Source organism: Coccinella septempunctata, chromosome 3 (genome assembly GCF_907165205.1).
Source record: "Coccinella septempunctata chromosome 3, icCocSept1.1, whole genome shotgun sequence".
NCBI classification, from domain to species: Eukaryota; Metazoa; Arthropoda; class Insecta; order Coleoptera; family Coccinellidae; genus Coccinella; species Coccinella septempunctata.
This window is the reverse complement of record NC_058191.1, coordinates 28,521,131-28,541,157: the sequence shown is the minus strand read 5'-3', so window position 1 is coordinate 28,541,157 and position 20,027 is coordinate 28,521,131. Positions and strand designations below refer to the sequence as shown.

The window sequence follows — 20,027 nt, the reverse complement described above, 5'->3', positions numbered from 1 at the left end:
AGAGAATTCTCGGCTGTTGCAAACGGGCTTAATATAATAAATATAATAACGGTCATAATGAGAAAACTGGAAGACGTGGGTGATATCTTGTGTTCGAAAAAAATTCATCAAGTAAATGAAAGACTGTATTCCGAAATTTATTTCATTCCGGAAAATCGTTTGTTAAGCCCGTTTGCAACAGCCGAGAATTCTCTGGAGAATTATCTACAAAATTCTCGCAAGAAAACGACAGAGATTATTTTGTACGCAACTGAACAGAGAATTCTACCGAAAGTGCGTATGTAACGGTACATAATTCACGGCGCATGAATTTTCGACTAAATTCTCTAGAGAATTCTCGGCTGTTGCAAACGGGCTTTAGATAGAATTAAAAATAACATTTTTGTATGGTGTTTCTTTAGACCTCAAGAATCTACTGTTTAAATATTTGTACGAGTCAAAGACTCACTGTGTATATTTTCAAATTTAAATTTTGATGCGATTTGAGATACATGAATTCATACTCAATTATGATCGATCTCACAACCGTAACGTTAGGTAGGCAGGAAAAGCTGTCGCAGGGTTTCCATAATAGAGTTTTTGCCAATTAATTAATCTAATCACATTTAGGGACTTCATTTCGCATCTCTTGTGTTCATTATCTATTCAGGGTGTGGAGATTTCCATCAGTTGATTAAATCAACAACTCTTGCCCAAAATTTTCTACCGTTACATGGTTAATAGCGGTTGCAAAAGATTTGTAGAGTTGATTTCTTGAACGAAAATTAAGGGGGTTCTTTTTGCTCTGAAGCCCATTCCCCTCCATAATCAAGCCTTTGGAATCTGGGCAACAAAGTGCAGAGATCTTGTTGAAAGTAGTCATAAACTAAAAGATAATAAAAGAAGAAAGAGTTCTTTTTCAGTAAAATTTCGATGCAAATTGTCATAATTCATCAGGGTGAATAATTGAATTTCTAATCTCATCTACCGTATTGATCAATGCATAACGTACCTGGATATTAAAACGAAAGGAATTAGAATTAATTTCTCATTAAAACATCCGAATGGAAGAATTATCGGGACTAGTAATTGAAAGTTTTCTAATGTTTCCAGTTTCTATAAATATCCATTTCAGAGCAAGGCTAGGATATCGACCAAATAATCCGTTTGATGTATGTAATAACTTATTCAGCAAAGTTTCTCAAATTCAATTTTCAGCGAATCGGCGGAGGTAGAAAAACTCTGTTGAAATTGACGTCAATATCATATAATACGGTATGAAACAATAGCAATCTCTGCATAATGGGTTTTGTTTACATGCGAAGTGTGAAGTTTCCGAGCTGATGGAAAAACATGTTCGACATCGCGATTTATCATGACCCTTTATTTCCTTATTGAATCGGATAAACTACGGAAGAAACGGTGAAATAATTTCAGATTTATGTTCGGAGCTGCTGGCACGCTATCGTTCCTTCTTGATGGGGGAAGGGTTACTTGTCATGCCATGAATTCATGGCATGACAAGTACAGAAGTACAGAACTTTCCTTTTCGAACGCCTCGTATTCTACAGGGTGGCCAATATCAACTCTCGGTTTTGTAATGCATATTATGTATTTCTGCAACAATTTGAACTACTTATTTGTTTTTACTTTCCCCTGAACAAGCCTGGTTTCTTAAACACATGTGAGAAAAAGCTCATGTCAGATCAAGACTGTGACAGTAGATACCAATTCTTCGAAACAAAGTTTTCTTCAATATGAGCATCGAACTAAGTATTTATTTGGTAAATATTTTTGTGATGAAAATTGTTGAGTTTCTCTGAAATATTCTCCTCTTAAACATATGTATAACTGCAGAGATGAATATTATTATTGAATTTTTGGAGTTTAGCATGGGAAGTTGTTTAATAAGTTGTGTGAAGTATAAGTGTGGAAATTCTAGGAGATACGTCAACAATTATCTATTTCATTTCCCTATTTTGTAATTCTCGTCTGTTTTCCTGAAGCAAATCAATACTTAATAAACTATTTAGGGTTTTCATTCCCAATCTCTGAAACAAAATCAATTAAAAATGAAATAAACGATTTGCTCCTGATTGGGAGTGAAAACCCTAAAAAGTTTATTAAGAAATGCAAAATCCTCCCAGAATAAATTTCAATCGAATTCAATACTTACCTATTTACCCCAGAAATGTAATATAATCAAAATACATATTATCTACTAATACCTTTTCCTAATCATAAAATCGAAACGTTTGTTACGACAGAACTCATTGCCACGTAAAATAGATTCTAGTATCATCTTTTCGTCAGAAACTGTACTATTCCGTGAAAATTCATGTTTTAAACAGGTTTACATGTGTAATATTAGGTGGATCGTAAATCCAATCTAATTTTTCAAGAATCATTTTTGATTCTGGAGTATAAAAACAGAAAATATTAAACTCTTACTTTATCAGTAGGCAATGTTTCAATATACAGGATATTTCTAAAGGTGACGATGACTCTGCCAATTTGAATATTTTATGTGGGCGATTTTAGATAAATGATTTATTTCGACGTGTTTTTTTTAGAAAGTAGCTCCAAAAAATGACTCATCGTCGAAAAGATCCCGTGTGTTCAGTGTTACACAGGAAGGAATATGAAAAAATATTGGGAATAAACTCACTGAGAACATCTTTGAGCTGATTGGAAACATGGATCTGATTACTCACCTGAAAAGAAAAAATATATGAATGATATGTAAAATATGAAGAAGGCATTACAGCTAAAAATAATACAATAATTCAGGATCATGGAAACAAACCAAAATAGTTTTTGTCTATCCAACAAAATCAGTTATGTATCTTATAGTTTGAAAAAAGTTGCTCGGTCTAATTTAATATACTCATAAATCCATTATAATTTTTTGTGTAGAATGATCGGGAAGGCCAGTTTCTGTGTCAGTCTCCGAGAATATCGATGCAGTTCATGACATGATTTTATCAGACCGCCGAATTGGGCTAAAATATCTGCAGCACTGAATATTCATTCATCATATAGTTCACGTCAATTTGGACATGAGCAAAATTGTTGCAAAATGGATCACCAAATGTTTGAATGTTGACCAAAAGCGTGCAAGGGTAGAAGCATCGCGTTTGATCTGTGCTCGATTTGAAAACGATGTAGACCTCTTAAACCGAATTGTTACTATGGATGAGACTTGGGTATATTTCTACGATCCAGAAACAAAGCAACAATCGATGGAATGGCGACACTCTGGTTCTCCAAGACCTAAGAACTTTCGTGTCCAAAAATCTGCTGGAAAAGTTATTGCTTCAGTTTTTTGGGATTGCCATGGAGTAATCATGATTGATTTTTAGGATAAGGGTAGAACAATAACCGGAGATTATATTCGACATTACTGACCGCTCTACGAAAAAAAAATTAAAGAGAAAAGACGCGGAAAGCTATCCAAAGGTTTTTGCAGGACAACGCCCCTGCACACAAATCTCATGTTGCCATGCAAAACATTCGTGATTTAGGGTTTGTATTACTAGAACATCTCCCTTATTCACCAGATTTGGCTCCATCCGACTATCATCTCTTTCCTCAACTGAAAAAAAATTTTAAAGGTCGTAAATTTTCTTCAAACGAGGAGGTAATTGAAGCTGTGGAGGTCTGGTTTGCAGAGCAAGAAGAAACTTTATTTTTGAAAGGTCTAGGGACGTTGCAGGTTCGCTGTAATAAATCTTAATTAAGAGGAGAATATGTTGAGTATTAAAATATTTTCACATATTTTGTTTCGTCCTATAGAAGGCTAAGAATTTTTCTATATAGCGTCGTAAATTCATTATAATTTTTGTTTAGAATGAAATTATAGCTATTATTACAACTAGGGAAATATGAACAGTATATTTCCCGAGGTTGTCAAAGTTACATCCCGAGGGCGGAGCCCGAGGGATGTATAGACAACCGAGGGAAATATATTCATATTTCCCTCAATCAATAGTTTTTTTCTGATTGAAATAATTTGTTATGGGGAAATCATTGTTAGATTGTATATTTTTGTAATAATCAAATTTTTAACGTTGCTATGGGCCATGTTTCTGAAAATCATGGTTGACTGGTTTCATTTTGACGTCTTGTCAGAAATAAAATTATTGAAATAATGTCAAACTACGTCGAAACTCAATCGGCAAAAGCCCGTGAATCTTTGGTTCCGGCCAAATCTCAAGCTGCCTACAGTAGAGAGTACGATTGCTTTCAGGAGTGGAAAAGAAAAAATTTGGTGGACGGTGTGAGCGATAATATTTTGTTAGCATATTTCCAAGATTTGGTATGTTGCTCTGATTCTTGTTATTCTTGATGTATGATTAATTCATTCGATCCCCAGTCGCAGAAATATTCACCAAACACGTTATGGCCGAAACTATCGATGTTAAGATCAATGCTACATTTGAAGGAAAAAACTGATGTCAAATTATTCGATGAAGTCGAAGCATTTGTTAAGAACAAAAATAAAGGATACGTTCCTAAAAAATCAGCAGTGTTGTCCCGGGAGCAGCTCAAGACATTCTTGAGTGAAGCTCCTAATGACGTTTTTTTGATGTATAAGGTAAAAGTTTAATTTTGATTTCCTCTGTTTATAAGATTTTTACATTCACAATTTCTGCAGAACACAAGAGCTGGTGAATATGCTATCTTCAGATATCGAAGATCGTGGGTCGGTAATCATAATTAAAGTCTCAAAAACTAAGAATGATATAAACAGAATATTCACTATAATTGATGAAGAAGATCTGGGTGCTGCTCGTTTGGTGCGGGAGTATTCGGCGTTGCGTCCGCAAGGCGTTCTTAGGTTCTTCGTAGCTTATAGAGATAAGAAGTGTACTCTTCAGCCTGTCGGCAAAAATACCTTCGGAAAAATTCCGAGTAAGGTTGCTGAATGGTTGGGATTAGATAATCCGAAAATGTATACAGGACATTGTGGAAGACGAACATCCGCGACTTTGGTTGCCGATGCGGGAGCCTCAATGACAACACTCAAGAGACATGGTGGTTGGAAAAGTTCGTCTGTTGCAGAAGGCTATCTGGCTGACAGTATGCTGCACAAAAATAAGGTAGCGAAGATGATAGCAGGTGTGGAGGGAGAGCCATCTGCAGCATCACAGTCTTTGAAGACCGTTTTGGGAGAATCGTCCGAGACTGCTGCTGCACGGAATGTTCTCAAGAAAACTGTAGTCTCGTCGACGAATAATTATGAACAAGATATTTCTTGTTCCTTTGTATCTGGTGGAAAAACTTTCAGTGGAAATTTCAACAATTGCAGTTTCCATTTTGTTACTAAATAAAGAAATAAAATATGATTTGACGTTTTGAAAGAAATATGATTTGACGTTTCATATTTCCCTAGGGAAATATGAACTGACATTCCATATTTCCCTAGGGAAATATGAGTGTGTTATGACACATGGTAACTAAGGCGATATAGCTCAATATTGGTTCGATCAGAAAAAAAACAGTTTTTAGGATGAATAAAGTGGAAAAAATGGTTCAAATAATAGTTTCATTCGAACCATGTACAAATAAAAAAACCCATACTGAAGATCTTATCATAAATATATCCAGTATCTGCAATTCTGGGGTAAAACTGGAAATCGAAAAATTTTGAGCATCCATCCCCATCCCCGCTGGAATTATGAATGTCGTTTCAAAACGTAGGATCCTGTTCAAATTCCAAGAAATTGCCAGAAGTCTCCCCTTTAAACGGAAGACCCGCCCGCACGAATCCGGTAAAAAACCGCAAAAACAACCCCAAACGGACGAATCTCCGGGGTTCAGTGAGTTCGAACTCCATAAATAAAAACCCCGTCAAATGATACACCTGCCTGGAATAAAAACATCGACGATTTCCAGGGTTGCCAGGGTTTATCTCCAAGGATAACATTTTCTAAGGATTCCATCCAGGCAGTGGGCGATTTATTTTTCGGAAATAATAAGCAGTTTATACGGGGTCATTATGAAAATGATATACGGGTGTTTTAAAAGGTGAGTTTTTTTTTGACAGAAGGTAGAACTCATCAAAATAAGTCATTTAATCAAAAATTGTCTCAATAAAATATCCAAGATGGCTGAGATACAACCCCTAGAATTTCAACAAAATTTCATTGAATTTCAAGTACGGGACCGTGGAAGGTGACTCTGGCATCACAAAAACGAAACAAAACATAAACATATAGCTGGACTGGATGGTTCAGTACCAAGTTCATCGAATTAGATGCATCAGGTCACTTTTGAGAGAATTATAATTGTTGTATCGTGCAATTTAGGGTGAAAAAAAATGTAGAAAATCGAGGCAGTTTCTTGAAAGTGCTTATGTTAGTTATGATGAAAAAGTGCTATGATGTTTCCCCATTTCATACCCTTTTTACGACGATTGTTGAAATGTTCGTACAAGAAGATTGTGATGTCCATTGTGAAAAAATTCGTTAATAATTTAGACAAATTTTATTGGTGAGATTCTGAAGTATTATTCCATTTTTTTACACTTGTGTCCTAAGTCTCTTCTGTCAGTTGGTATCGAAATGAACCATTTCATAAAAGTTACTAAAATAATGAGAACAATTCGGCAATCCCAATGCGATCATTCAGCTAACGAACGGTCTATGGCCGTATTAGCATCTATTTCATTAATCATTTCCATTTACTTTCAATTTGACCAGTTCTACCTTCTGTTGAAAAAAAGCCCCACCTTTAAATACCCTGTATATATATCTAATGTATATAACATTGCAGTGGGCGTCAATTTTGAAATTTTATGATGTACAGAGCGAGTAAAAAGTAACGCAAAAAATTCATGTTCATTTATAGTGCCCTACAAAAGCTAAGGAACTTCAGAACTTTTGTAACCGTAACAAGAGTTCACTCAATCTTCATTTATGAGAAATCAAATGTTTACTCTATTATTATATCTGAATGGTTTTTTGCTCCCCAACTGCTTATTTTTTAAGTTTAAGGCAAATTCTTGTCGTTTGGGTTTTTAAAAATTTTGGATCACTTATTGTTTTACTTTCTTATTATCAACATTGATTCAAAATCCGAAAATTTCTCAGATTTTTCATTTTCAACAAATTGGTGAAAACACTTGTGAAATAGTCTCAAAATTTCAGAATTTCCTTAACTTTTGTGGAGCAGTATATTTTTGTAATTGTGATTTTAATTTCAGATGATTCATCAAGTACTAGCTAATGAAAAAGGACTAGTTTTATGAGTTTTCTTTGGTACCCTATATAGTCTTTGAATCCATGACATATGAGAACTAAGTGATTTGACATCAGCTCGACTGTCATCATTCTTCGGCATTTAAAGTATCTGATTTATAGACAAAAATGATAATCATATAATATCTCGAATTTGGGATATGCTGTTTAATCAGAAAGAGCGCAAGTTAAAATACTAACCGACCAGTACGAGCCTATTTGATTATTTGTTACAAAAAACTCTCTTTGATTCACTGAATTTATTCCACGCACTTTATATCAGAACGCGGAAATTGAATAGTGCAACCAGATTTTTCCCAGAAAGAAAATTTCCATATCTTCTCAATTCTACTGAAGGAGCGGGTTGAAAAAATGAAAAAAGTATCACTGTATTTCCCCTACTCTGAATTTCCTTTAGTCGGATTGTCTGGAATTTCGGTCACTTTTCATCCGGAATTTTCGGCCTGACCTGGCAACACCGACAAGGTTGAAAAGTCGGAAAAGTAAAATTGAAGAATTCCGGAGGCTTATGTCGCAGACCGTGACCGATTCCTAATTACAGGGCGGAGGTATGGAAGAAGGGGGAGAGGTTAGGAAACGACCGGCGGAAATTGCAGTAACCCTATAAAGTATAAATGACGCGCTTCCGTTTCGTATGGAAACGCAAAAGTTGAATCTGTCGGCAGAAAGCAATTGCCGGTTTTATGTAAATGTGAACATTTCGGAATGAGAGGAATAGAAATCAGGGAATCTGCATTTTTGATAACCGGCGGTCCTTTTCCACAGTTTTTAATGGGAGACGACGGCTGAAGCATATCGGTTCTTTCCCCGATTATGGAGAACAGTCGTTGAAATATTCGCCAAATTTGAAACAAGGTTGAATCCATCCAACTGCAATGTAACTATTCCGTATACGAGGATGTATTGATATCTAGTTAGACTAGACCAGTTCCATGCATGCACAAAAAAAATATTGCATTACCATAGCAACAACACATTAGAACTGTCAGTGTGAAGTTTGAGGTCGAACAAGTAAACCAGAGTTGCGTAATAAATTAAAAGAAAGAAGATGTCCACCGAAATTGTAAAAATCTAAAAATTGGAGTATCGAGCCATCATCAAGTACCAGTATTTAAAAGGGTTAAGTGGTAAGCAGATTTACGAAGATATGCTTAGTACCCTTGGTAATCAATGTCCTTCATATGCGACCGTGAAAAATTGGACTGCAAGCTTTAAAAGAGGTAAATTTTTCATTGAAGATGATGACCGATCGGGATGGCGAGTTTCTGTGTTAGTCCCCGAAAATATCGATGCAGGTCATGACATGATTTTATCAGACCGTCGAATTGGGCTTAAACGGATATCGGAAGCACTGAATATTTCATACGAACGCGTTCATTCTTTAGTTCACGTCAACTTGAACACGAGAAAAATTGCTGCAAAATGGATCCCCAAATGTTTGAATGTTGACCAAAAGCGTGCAAGGGTAGAAGCATCGCGTTCGATCTGTGCTCGATTTGTAAACGATGTAGACTTCTTAAACCGAATTGTTACTATGGATGAGACTTGGGTACATTTCTACGATCCTGAAACAAAGCAACAATCGATGGAATGGCGACACTCTGGTTCTCCAAGACCTAAGAAGTTTCGTGTCCATAAATCTGCTGGAAAAGATCTTGCTTCAGTTTTTTGGGATTGCCATGGAGTAATCATGATTGATTTTTTGGATAAGGGTGGTACAATAACGATATGGAATCAAAAAAATAGTTCATTTTTCATTTAGAAAAGGTATATTTCTTGTGTTCAACATGAGATTTAAAAAAAATACCATTCGTTCTTGAAATAAATAAGTTTTTTCCACGCTTAGTACAAGACATAAAAAAGAGTTGAATATAGTGTCATATTCTCAGTGAAAAAGTGCCTGTAGAATGTTTTCATCGTTTTTGGATATTTTAGAGAATAAAAAAGTTATGACAGTTACGAAAAAATATAAAAATTTGGTTATATCTCGAAATCAGAAATTTTTAAGTTTTAACTGTCAACTCAATAAAAATGCAAAGTGATTATACCTCATTGGTGTTGAGTTGTACCTCATCATACCTACCTGCACCGGAAAATTATTTTCTGCAGAGTGAACCAGCAAAAATAATGAAATAGTTCTTTTCCCTTCATTGTCATTGATGACTCTGAGGCCTGAGCCGAGTTCAACTTGATAAAATTGAGCTGACCTTGATCTCTAATCTGAATTATACAACTGGGTCTCAGGTCTCAGTGCCATCGGACCTATAGCTAAAACTAGCTGCTTTTGAGTTTCAACTTCAGATCTGATAGTAGATGGAGAGAATGAAGCCCTAAGGGAGGTCTACACCGTTATAGTGGTCAGTTCAAAAAGAGAAAACGAATATCTTACGTCAGAAACCACTAATTTATATGAGGTTGTCATTGTAATTCAATTCAATCAGTTGGTCACCTCGGAAAGTCTGAAAGTCTACTTAATTTTAATGTTTTTGTGGACCATTGGTAACTTCATACATCGAAAATGATTCTTTATTGTATAACTAATCGATTCAATTCATTCAATTCAATCACCTCGTCATTTGTTTCTCCAATTCTTTTTTTAACTGGATGATAATATGCTGCTCTTCCCTCTAGGGGAATTTTTTCTACCTCCCTAATCTAAGTTCGGACGTTTACGACCAGACGACAGAAAGAATTGTATTCTACCACACCTTCTTTTTCCATCCCAATCGTTTGAGACCATTTACGGACCAAAATCAGAAAATAACCGAGATTTGGCCAAAATGATAACGATATCATTGATAAGAACAAGCGAGCTTTAAATATCTACGAGTATGCACTGTTTGTGTTAAGAAATATTTCAAATTCAAATTGACACAAATTTATATTCGAACGGTTCAACTGTCCACCAGTGTATTTACTTTTGATAACCTGGCACTTGCTAAATAGTCCTTCCAGCTTAATCCAACAAGTTTTATGGGGTACCACCGCATACATATTCGATAGTAGTTTCGTCGTCTATCGTATTGCATATATTTATTTTATCTAACGTTTATCTAAAATAATATGGCATATACAAATATTTCCACAGTATCATCCTCATCAATACACAAGAAAGAAACATCCGAGGAAACATCCGCTAAGATTGCGAACATTTTCTGAATAACCAACATTTCCGTCGAAGCGAGTCAGCAGACGATAAGATCGAAATTAGCGATCAATATTCATCGTCCGCGGCGTAAACTCAGCGCAGAATTGCAAAAGGTGACCGGATGGATTGGGAAATTCTAAAAATGGTTTCTATTTCGTCATTTCGAGGAAGGACCGTTTCATTGAATAACATATCATCTTTATTCGAATTCGCGAGGCTTCGCCAAAACTCAGGGATGGCACATTTCAGTAACATCGACATCGAGTGAAGATAGATAGAAGTCGATGTCTCAATTTATAAGAAACTAGCTGACCCGGCAAACCTAGTTTTGCCATTTAAATTATTTCTAGGGTAGATAATAATAACTAACTCATCGTGATTGCTCGATTGGTCGTAAGAAAAAGGAATGCCTTTTTTTCTGTTCTGTACAATTTTTTTTGGGAATATTTTGTTATATAAACCTTGCCCTTACAATAATAAACACAACAAAAAAAGAATTGTTCAATTTGGTGCGATCGTTTGAACAATAAAGCATTTTGAAGTAAACCATAGATCCTCTTTTATTAATATAGATGATCAAATCCGGTAAAATGAGATACTACTATGAGGATACCTTGGAAGCTTCTAGAAAAATATCCTTTCCCTTTTTCAATTGTTTTGACAATATATACAGCCTCAAAAGATTTGAAGAAGAAATCAAGAGATTGTTTCAAAAATTTCCATTTTTTTAACCAATTTTTTAACATAAGAAATCTGAATGTTTGCACTTTTATCTAAATCATTCTTTTGTCCATTTCTTTATAAGTTTCTCAGTTTCAGGTGAAAATTTATATTCAGTATTTGTAGTACAAAATCAGATCACTCAAAAAATTTAAAAAATTAAGTTCAGTCAAGAGTATGGCTGCTTCGAACAGCAACCACAGCCTGACAACGCCTTTGCATATTTTAGGTCAGATGTAGCCATGATCAATTTCTCTCCAGAGTTGGGGGAAAAGCTCATTTGTGAACAAAACAGACCTCCTTTGATTGTTACAATTCACGTGCTCATTGGAACATTCCAATAGAAGTCCCATATGATTATCAGTTAGTAAAATCTTAAATAAAAGTATCAAGAATGTATATTAACGTCTCGAAGTCTTTGACGTAATAATTCAATCGAAACCAAATCACCAAAAGCATTCAGAAGTCGCTGTTGAGCTCTCTACGTGGAGACACAGTTAGAATCCGATCTTGTGCAGGAGTAGTAGATCTTAATTCAGATTTTGAATTAATGTTGATTGTAGGAACGTAAAACAATAGCTGATCAACAATTCCTGGAAACGCAAAAGGAAAGAACTTGCCTTTATTATAATTAATAATTTCACTCAAATATATGGAGATAATTTCGTTTTTCTTTATGACAAAGCACTGTCACATAGATCTCACCAAGTAATTATTGCTGCAGTGGCTAGACAAACTGGAGTATTCCATACTGGCATTACCGCCAAGATCCCCTGACCTAAATTCAATCGAGCACGATTGTTACCAGTTAAAAAGAGACCTTGATGCCCACAGATTACTGCTGGAAACGCTTCAACAGCTCCGAGATATCTTGCCACAACTTTGGCAAAGAATTCAACAGAATTTTCTCAACAACTTGCAGGAAAACACGCCGAGAAAATTCCAAACAGTAATGATGCACCTGGAGGTCATAGTTTTTCTTGTTTTGAGGATTAAAAGAATGACGAATTTTTTAAATTTTTAGAATTTCCATTTGTCCTAAAATCTTATAATTTTTCAAGTAATTTTCGATGCCGTAAAAACATATTTAGGTAGTTGAAAACTCATTATTTTAACTTGAAAAACTCTACATAACATATATTTCGAAGGGACATTGGTCCAATATGAAAATAATACCAAACATCTTTTTTTTTTGATGAGCTTTCCATTAGATAATTCATCATTGTAAATGGTAAACATCAGGAATTCACATCATTCAGTCTCATTTGTGTTCACTGTTTACGATAAATGCCTAACTTCACGAATGAAGATTACTTTAATATTGTTTCTATTCATAGCGAATGTAATCGGGTTGTGAATTGAACAATTACAATCCATTTTGAGCGTTTTCATGAGCAATTTAGACCATGAAGAGATACCATCAGAAGAATGATGAACAACATGCAGAATTTCTGTTCCTTTTATATCAAAACAGTCAGAAAACAGGGGAATGTTGTGAATGGGAATTGCGAGTAAAAGTAATATATACCTAACGACAAAAATCTCATGCTAACGACAATGGAAGTCACAAAATCTATCATGTAGTTCAGAAGAAGAGATTGATACTGTATAAAGTTTATTATGGGTAGAGCAAATATTGATGAATACAGAACATCGATATATCGTCGTGCCAGATACATCGACTTATCTTTCTCATCCTTACATAAACTAGCCGCTGGTTTTCGATTACCTGGGTGCCGAATAAGTTTCAATATTTGAACTTTGCCGTTGGGACATGACATTTAAAGTGACGTCTCTGTGATAATGGGACCACACTGATGAGCATATGCGCTTCGGAGAATTCCGTAACCTGAACCTTTCCGAGCGGTTTTTGCCATTGTTTTTCGGTAGAGCCCTGTCCCAAGCGGATCGGGGCGGAAAAGTGGTCCACTTATGACATTCTGGGATGTTCGGCAGATGACGTTCCATCGAATGAAATTGATAATGTTTGAGCACACCTACCGCATATGAAACGGGTCGATGAAAAAGCGGACGTCTTGAATGGTGAACCGATGAAAGGTGATCTGCGTAGGTACTAGAAACTATACTCCATTCACTTTTGTTTTAGCACTCGGTTGGACATGGAAATTTGACACATTTCACTCTGTATAGTACGAAAATGTGGGGTTATGACGCTTGTCAAAACATTTTTGGGTTTTAAATCAACGCTATGTTACCCGTTCTACGTAAAAGTTTGTGTTATCACGTATCGATTCTCTTCGGAAAATATGTGACGAACATAATAATTGAAGTTTATACAAACTGATTGAAGGCATAACAAAACCAGTTATTTGCATGGAAAATACAAGACATCAGTATATCATAATATGCAGGAGAGTTAATGTTCGTTATCTTCTTCGGCTAAAGTTTGAAAACGCTACATCAGTTGTAGAGTTCAAAAATATTAACCCGAAGATGAAATGCATATGATGGAGTGGTTGGGAATGGGTATCTCCCGAAGGAATTAACATATAATTACAAGAATGTTAAATTCTTCAACAAAAATCATCAATATAAGTAAAAGGAATTAAGGGAAGTTTCAAGTCAAGATGAACTTCACCTTTGAATAAAAATTTCACATGAATAAAAAATTAACAGGACAACTGGCGCGTATTGGTGGCTGTTCATCTTAATACATTGATATAATTATAATAATAAAGTATTTATTGGTACCATAAGACATTTACAATGTATAGGACAAGTCAAATGAAAAATAGAAAAATCAATTTTCGAGAACTTGGTTTTTCAACAGCCTGTATATTTTAAACCGAGCCGATTCGGAAAAAAGTGTTTCTTTTGACTTCAAGAATCTACTGAGAAAATATTTGTACGAGTCAAAGATGCACCCTGTAAGGTATATAGGAATAAAGGATTCTAACATTTGACTATCTCGTACAGTGTGATATTTCACAATGTCCAAGAGTATATGTACCATAAATGTGCCTACAGATTACTCTGACGTGACGTGGGACCACGTCATAATGCGCATGATTCAAAAATCTAACATAAAATTTTGCGCGGTAGCGTTCAAATTGTTCTGACGTGATGTGGGAATGCATTGTCAGAACAATTTGAATGCTTCCGCATCCGCACAAAACCTTATGTTCGATTTTGGAATAATGCGCATTCTGACGTGGTCCTACGTCACGTCAGAGTAATCTGTAGGCACCTTAATAAACTCAATTTTCTATGAAAGTACGCTAATATTACAGGAAGAAAATAATTTTGACATTCGGCTATCTAAGTTTTTCCCTCAAGCGCTATAGCTGATTGCTCCGTTCGTCTCTGTTTGATCGATGTTTGCGAAGTGTCTCTGTGATCTAGTGCTGATTTTTAATTTTTCTGGTATTGTGAAAATCTTGAGATGAATACACACAACATTGTTTGTTAATATCTGATTCAATGATCATCATTAGCTGTGTGGTTCTAACAGTTTGATGTTGAGCCAGCAGAACCCGGAAATTCTTCAACAATTGAAGAAAAATTTGTTACTAGGGTGATGGATTGTAGTCTTAAGTCATGTCCAGAAATGGAGAATCCAAAATTCCAAGGTTCTGATAGCTACGGGTGAAATTGACGTTGATGCTGGAACCCGCACACTCAGATTTGCTAGCTTGCAACTCGCTTTTCAATAAACTGGGGCCAAGTAAACTGACACCCAGTTTATGTTAGTGTATCTCGATTATTTTGTGTATAATAATAATTTTTCAACTCAGTGTCTTATATTACCTACATATTGAACAATTGAACAAACTTCCTGAGTGCAATAGTGAAAAAAAAACGACTTCGACTGATATAATAATAATAATAAATTTATTTGTCAAAAAAGGCGATACAATTAAAATAAGAAAAATGAAAACTATGACAAACAAACTAAAATACGACAAAGTCAGAGACTCTCTAAGGCTTGAAAAAAAAAAGATGATATCAATAAAATGGTCTTGATGTATTGGGGAAGATCCAATAGGCAAAAGCAGTGTAGAAAAATTGTACACGTATTGAAGTGTTTATGAAAAAACACAAGTTATCAAAATAATAACGACAACTTCGAACAATTCAGACTGATTTTATTGACGAGATGCGAGGTATAAATCTTTCCATTTCACTTGAATTCCTTTCTTTCTCGAATCTCGAATCCATACTGTCTGTACTTAGTATGGATTTGACGATGGAGAGGAGTGTGTCGCTGTTTGCCGTTTTTAGTTTATATTTACGATCAGTTCGTGATGAACTAAAGGAACACCACTGTATTCTAGGGCTTGAAAAGGCAACAATAAAGTTGCGAAACGTCGATATTCCAATCCCAAAACCAGGACTCATATTTAAACTCCTATCAAGGTTTTCACCCATCTAGTCTGGAAGTACCAGAAACAGCCAAAATCACGCAAATTGGGTACCCTGTACAATTTCTTTTTGAAGCGTTTGTCATCATAAAACAGATTACACTTGGGAGATTCTATTAGTTTTTTACTTGGACTCCAGAGTCGACATGAATTAAAACTCAAAAAATAATATGATCCTGATGATCCCAAAAATTTAATCATCAATGAGTAGTACCTGACTCAAGATTTCTTGTTTAATGAGGAGCGCTTTCAATGGTCATTAATTAATATTCGACAAAGCAATTTTTACCTGGGAAAAATGAAGAAATGCAAGATAACCTCACTCGACCGGCTTTCCTCGATAACTCATTCAACCACACTTAGAAGTCCATGGAAGTATCCCTTATTCATATCGAAGGACCAGAATAAAATGAATACATCCGCCGTATCGTGCTCGACCAGAAACCCGATAAGAAATCAACAGATCGCGCCGGGGTTAACAAAGAACACTCTCGTCTCTTCCTTTGTTCGAGTGGAATTATAAACAACCTGTTTGAAGGTTGTGGGCGGTCAGTGGCGCGCGAACGGGAAGCGTGTTTTAATGGCCCGCAATCGAGTTACACTGGCGCGTACTTTGACTTTCGAGTTCGTGAGAGTCAACGCGTCCGCAGCCGGTCGCGAATGCGTGTTTCCGAAATTCCCAGTGATGTCACGTGGTGAAAGATTGTGCACTTTTTGGATTGTCTATTTTCAATTACATATGTTCTTTATCATATCCGCATCATAATCCTTATTAAATGCAATAAAAGCGTGCGATATCTTAAGATTAAAACACATCGTGTTTTAAAAGTAGCTAGACGCCGAAAATAAATCCACATTATTCATTTGGTGTCAGATTACTTCAAAATTCGTTCCCTAATTATTGTACAATGAGCTGTACTTTACTGATCCTAAATTGAAGTGGATAATTTGCGTACATGTACCTCATAATATTTTTCCTATACCATTTTTTAGATTCGGTCCTGATAAAAAGCAGGCCCGGATCTAGGGGGGGGCAAGCGGGGCGCTTGCCCCGGGCGCCAACCTAAGGGGGCGCCAAAATCAACCAGAGGTTGAAATTTTTTTACTTTTGATTTTCTCGGAAAAAATTAATTTCCTAGTGCTAAAATGGAAACTGTAGAATGGAAACATGATAAACCATCACTATGCCTAAAATATTTAAAATCAATGAGGGATCAATTAACTGCATATTATTGATTATTCTACGACATATCTACGAATGACCGCCACACTTGGGTGAAATAGGTTGAAAGATCTGATATGTTTACACTGCGTCGCAAGCAGTAATTTCTTTGACTGGGGAATTGCCGACTCATCGCCTTCTCATCTGGAACTAAGGGCCAAAATTTCCGCTTTTCTATAGACCATAACATAAAAACTAATCCTTTCAGCATAATGGGGTATTTTCCTAAATTTCAAAATATATGTCATTGAAATCCTTATAACTCGAATGTATCGAAATATATTTTTTTAGAATTTCAACACATTGCGTTTTGTCTGTATTCACTTACGAAAATTCTGATTTCAGGAGAGCTCTCTTATGAACATTCTACGTCATTTTCACAATCCGGCAACGCCCGTCGAATCAATAAAGGACATGAAAGTTTTATGATCATCATAGACTTAATAAATATCAAGTTTGGTGATCACATTTGACAAGGAAAACAAACAGTACATAGAAATATCAAACAATGACACAAAATGTCATCGTATGTATAGACACTGATTACAGAAAAAAAATTTTGTAATGTGTGGATATAGAATTCTATATCTTCTTAATCAGTTCCACTGTTGTCTAATTAACAAAAATTACTAGACTTTAGTAAAGGCATTCTACGTCACAAGCTTTTACATATTCGGGTATATTTCTGAAAGTTCTTAATTTTGAAGCCAATCTTTTACGTGTTTTATAACTAATGGGAAAGGGTTTCCATAAATAATTTTAAATTCGATTTTGGAGTTTTAGGACACTTGCCCATTCTGTTTGTATATTCGTAATCTATGCCTTAGTAAAAACACCAATTTTGGTGGAAATCATTAAGATCGAAATTTTTTCAAATTTTCCATAGATGTACCGAGTTTTTCACCATAATTTGAGCCCTCCTTTAACTTTGTTACTAAGAGAGGTAAAAAAAAATGTTTTATACAAAAGTTTCACGAAATTGAGTTTTTTTTTAATGTTTTCACAAAATGAAATACATATATACAAAGTGGGCGGTTTTCTGAAGAATATTTTTGGTCTCCGATCAAAACCGAATTCATTCTGTACACTAATTCGAGGGCGTAGAACACGAATATGCAAACAGATATTTAAAAAAAAAATTACTTTTCAACTTATGGTCGATGGAAAATCGTAAATTTTGGACCTTCGCGGAAAAATTCATAAAATCTGAACCGTCCGAGATAGATGAATGAAGTGTGGATTTTTATATTTGCAAAAAACCAATTCATCACCAAAAAAACAGCATATGACTAGTGCCTTTTTTCTAGCTGCTACAGCTCCTCAAAGTTGACCAATATTTCCGAAATTTTGCACTAAAAGTGATTTACTCCTCAAAATACTGATCCTCCAAAAATCTAATTGCATATTCATGAACTACCTTGAATTAATATGTAAAATGATCCGGGTCGATATATGTAGTTACAAAAATAAATTTTTGTTCGGAATAATTCCGTTCATGAAGCGCGGGTAAAAACGATAGACGATGGCGGTTTGCAAACGACATTCCTATAAATACAAACTTTTAAATTTTTTTTTATTAATGCAATTTTTGGGAGTATTTTGGGAAAAGAATGACTTTTAATGGAACAATGAGAAAAAATATCTTTTGATGGAACAATGGGAAAAAAATATGAGTGATTTTATTCCCAAAGTACTCACTTAGGAAAAATCTAATAACATATTCGTAATCTATACGACCTCGAACTAGTGAAAAAAATAACTCGGGTTGAAAGTGATGACGAATATGCAATTAGATTTTTTTCCTACGAACCTTAGAAGGGGAGGGGGGGCGCCATCATGAATGTTTGCCCCGGTCAAAAAAAATCGTAGATCCGGGCCTGATAAAAAGATAGAGCCATTTTAAGTTTTCATAATGAGCTGCGCCACACCTGGAAAAACAAAATTACCTTCAGAATAACTAGCTGTATCTGGGACACTACACATCTGTGAATCTTTTAAACAGAGTTGCATTCAGCCAAAGTACCTAATTTTTCGAATTTCAGAGATATTTTTTATTTTCGAACATCGAATTACTCAAAAACAGCGCATTATACGAGAAAACACGAAGAATACTTTTATTTTGAAAAAATATTCATTAGATAGCGTCCAACTTAGTTTCAAGAGTTGGGTTCTTTGAATTTTGGTATTTTTATGGTACGCTATGGTCATAATGAGAAAACTGGAAGATGTTGGTGACATCTTGTAATCGAAAAAAATTCATGAAATATATGAATAACTATATTCTGAAATTCATTATATTCGATTAAACCGTTCGTGACAGAACTAAAAATAATTTTTTTTTATAGTTTTTCAAGAGCCTATATCTTTTAAACGGAGCCGATTCGGACAAAATGGTTAAGGAGAGAAGTGTTTCTCTTGACCTCAAGAATCTACTCTTAAAATATTTGTACGTGTCAAAGACTCACCCAGGATAAATGGCAATGAAAAACGAATCTATATAATAGGTCCTTTCTTTTGCATAAAAAGTGTAGCACTTTTCTACACTCGATTTGATTTACACCAGTGTAGAGGAAATGTAGTTTATTTACACATAGTCAAAAGGAGATGTAGATAAACTGCACCTCCTCTACACTGGCGTAAATTCAATCAGCAAACGAATACTAACATCGAGTGTAGAAGAGTGCTACACTTTTTATGCTAACGAAAGGACCTAATATGTAGAGATGTATTAATTAAGGTTTGTACATACGGCTAGCCTGCCTGAATTGGAAAGAGTAGGCAAGACTGCTTTAGACACATTAACTTAGTAGATATATGAACAAAATAATGATCCTTCCAGAAGCTATGATATGATATGAACTGTACAACTGGGCCTTGGTGTCACGAGCACCATATTTTGTTGGTACAGATAAAAAAAGCGGTTAAGAATGCATACCTGACATGTTTATAAATAATAGAGACAGATTTCGATAATTTTCACAGTTTTACTACAAGAAATTTCAATTTAAACTGATAGTACCTACAATAATAAGGATGACTGTCAGTTTTGAAATTACATGACATTTGTAAGAATGGAGCAGAAAAGAATAATTAAAAGCTTACTGCGATGGTGCAATCATTTATAGTGACATTTTACCCCAAATGAACAAAATATTCGGCGTACAACAAAAATGGCTTAACGAATGAATTAAACATAATTCTGGCTTAAATGAGTAATAAAAAAAGGTGTAATTAAGAATTTGCTGGCATGCTTCGCAAGCAATCACACACAGTTCTAGGTAAATATAAATTGGCGAGAGCAGTGAATAGATAAC

At 35.1% G+C, this 20,027-nt stretch overlaps 1 protein-coding gene across 12 annotated transcripts in view; it reads right to left on the bottom strand.

Moving 5' to 3' along the window:
• The window catches only part of LOC123310579 (brain tumor protein), a 187,710-nt gene that overhangs the window by 96,035 nt on the left and 71,648 nt on the right, over positions 1-20,027 (bottom strand). The window contains exon 1 of one of the 12 annotated variants that reach the window (XM_044894121.1): positions 15,781-16,044. The exons of the other annotated variants lie outside the window; for them this stretch is intronic. The gene's annotated coding sequence lies outside the window, so the exon portion shown is untranslated. Of the gene's footprint in view, positions 1-15,780; positions 16,045-20,027 lie in introns of those variants that run through there. 12 annotated transcript variants of the gene reach the window in all.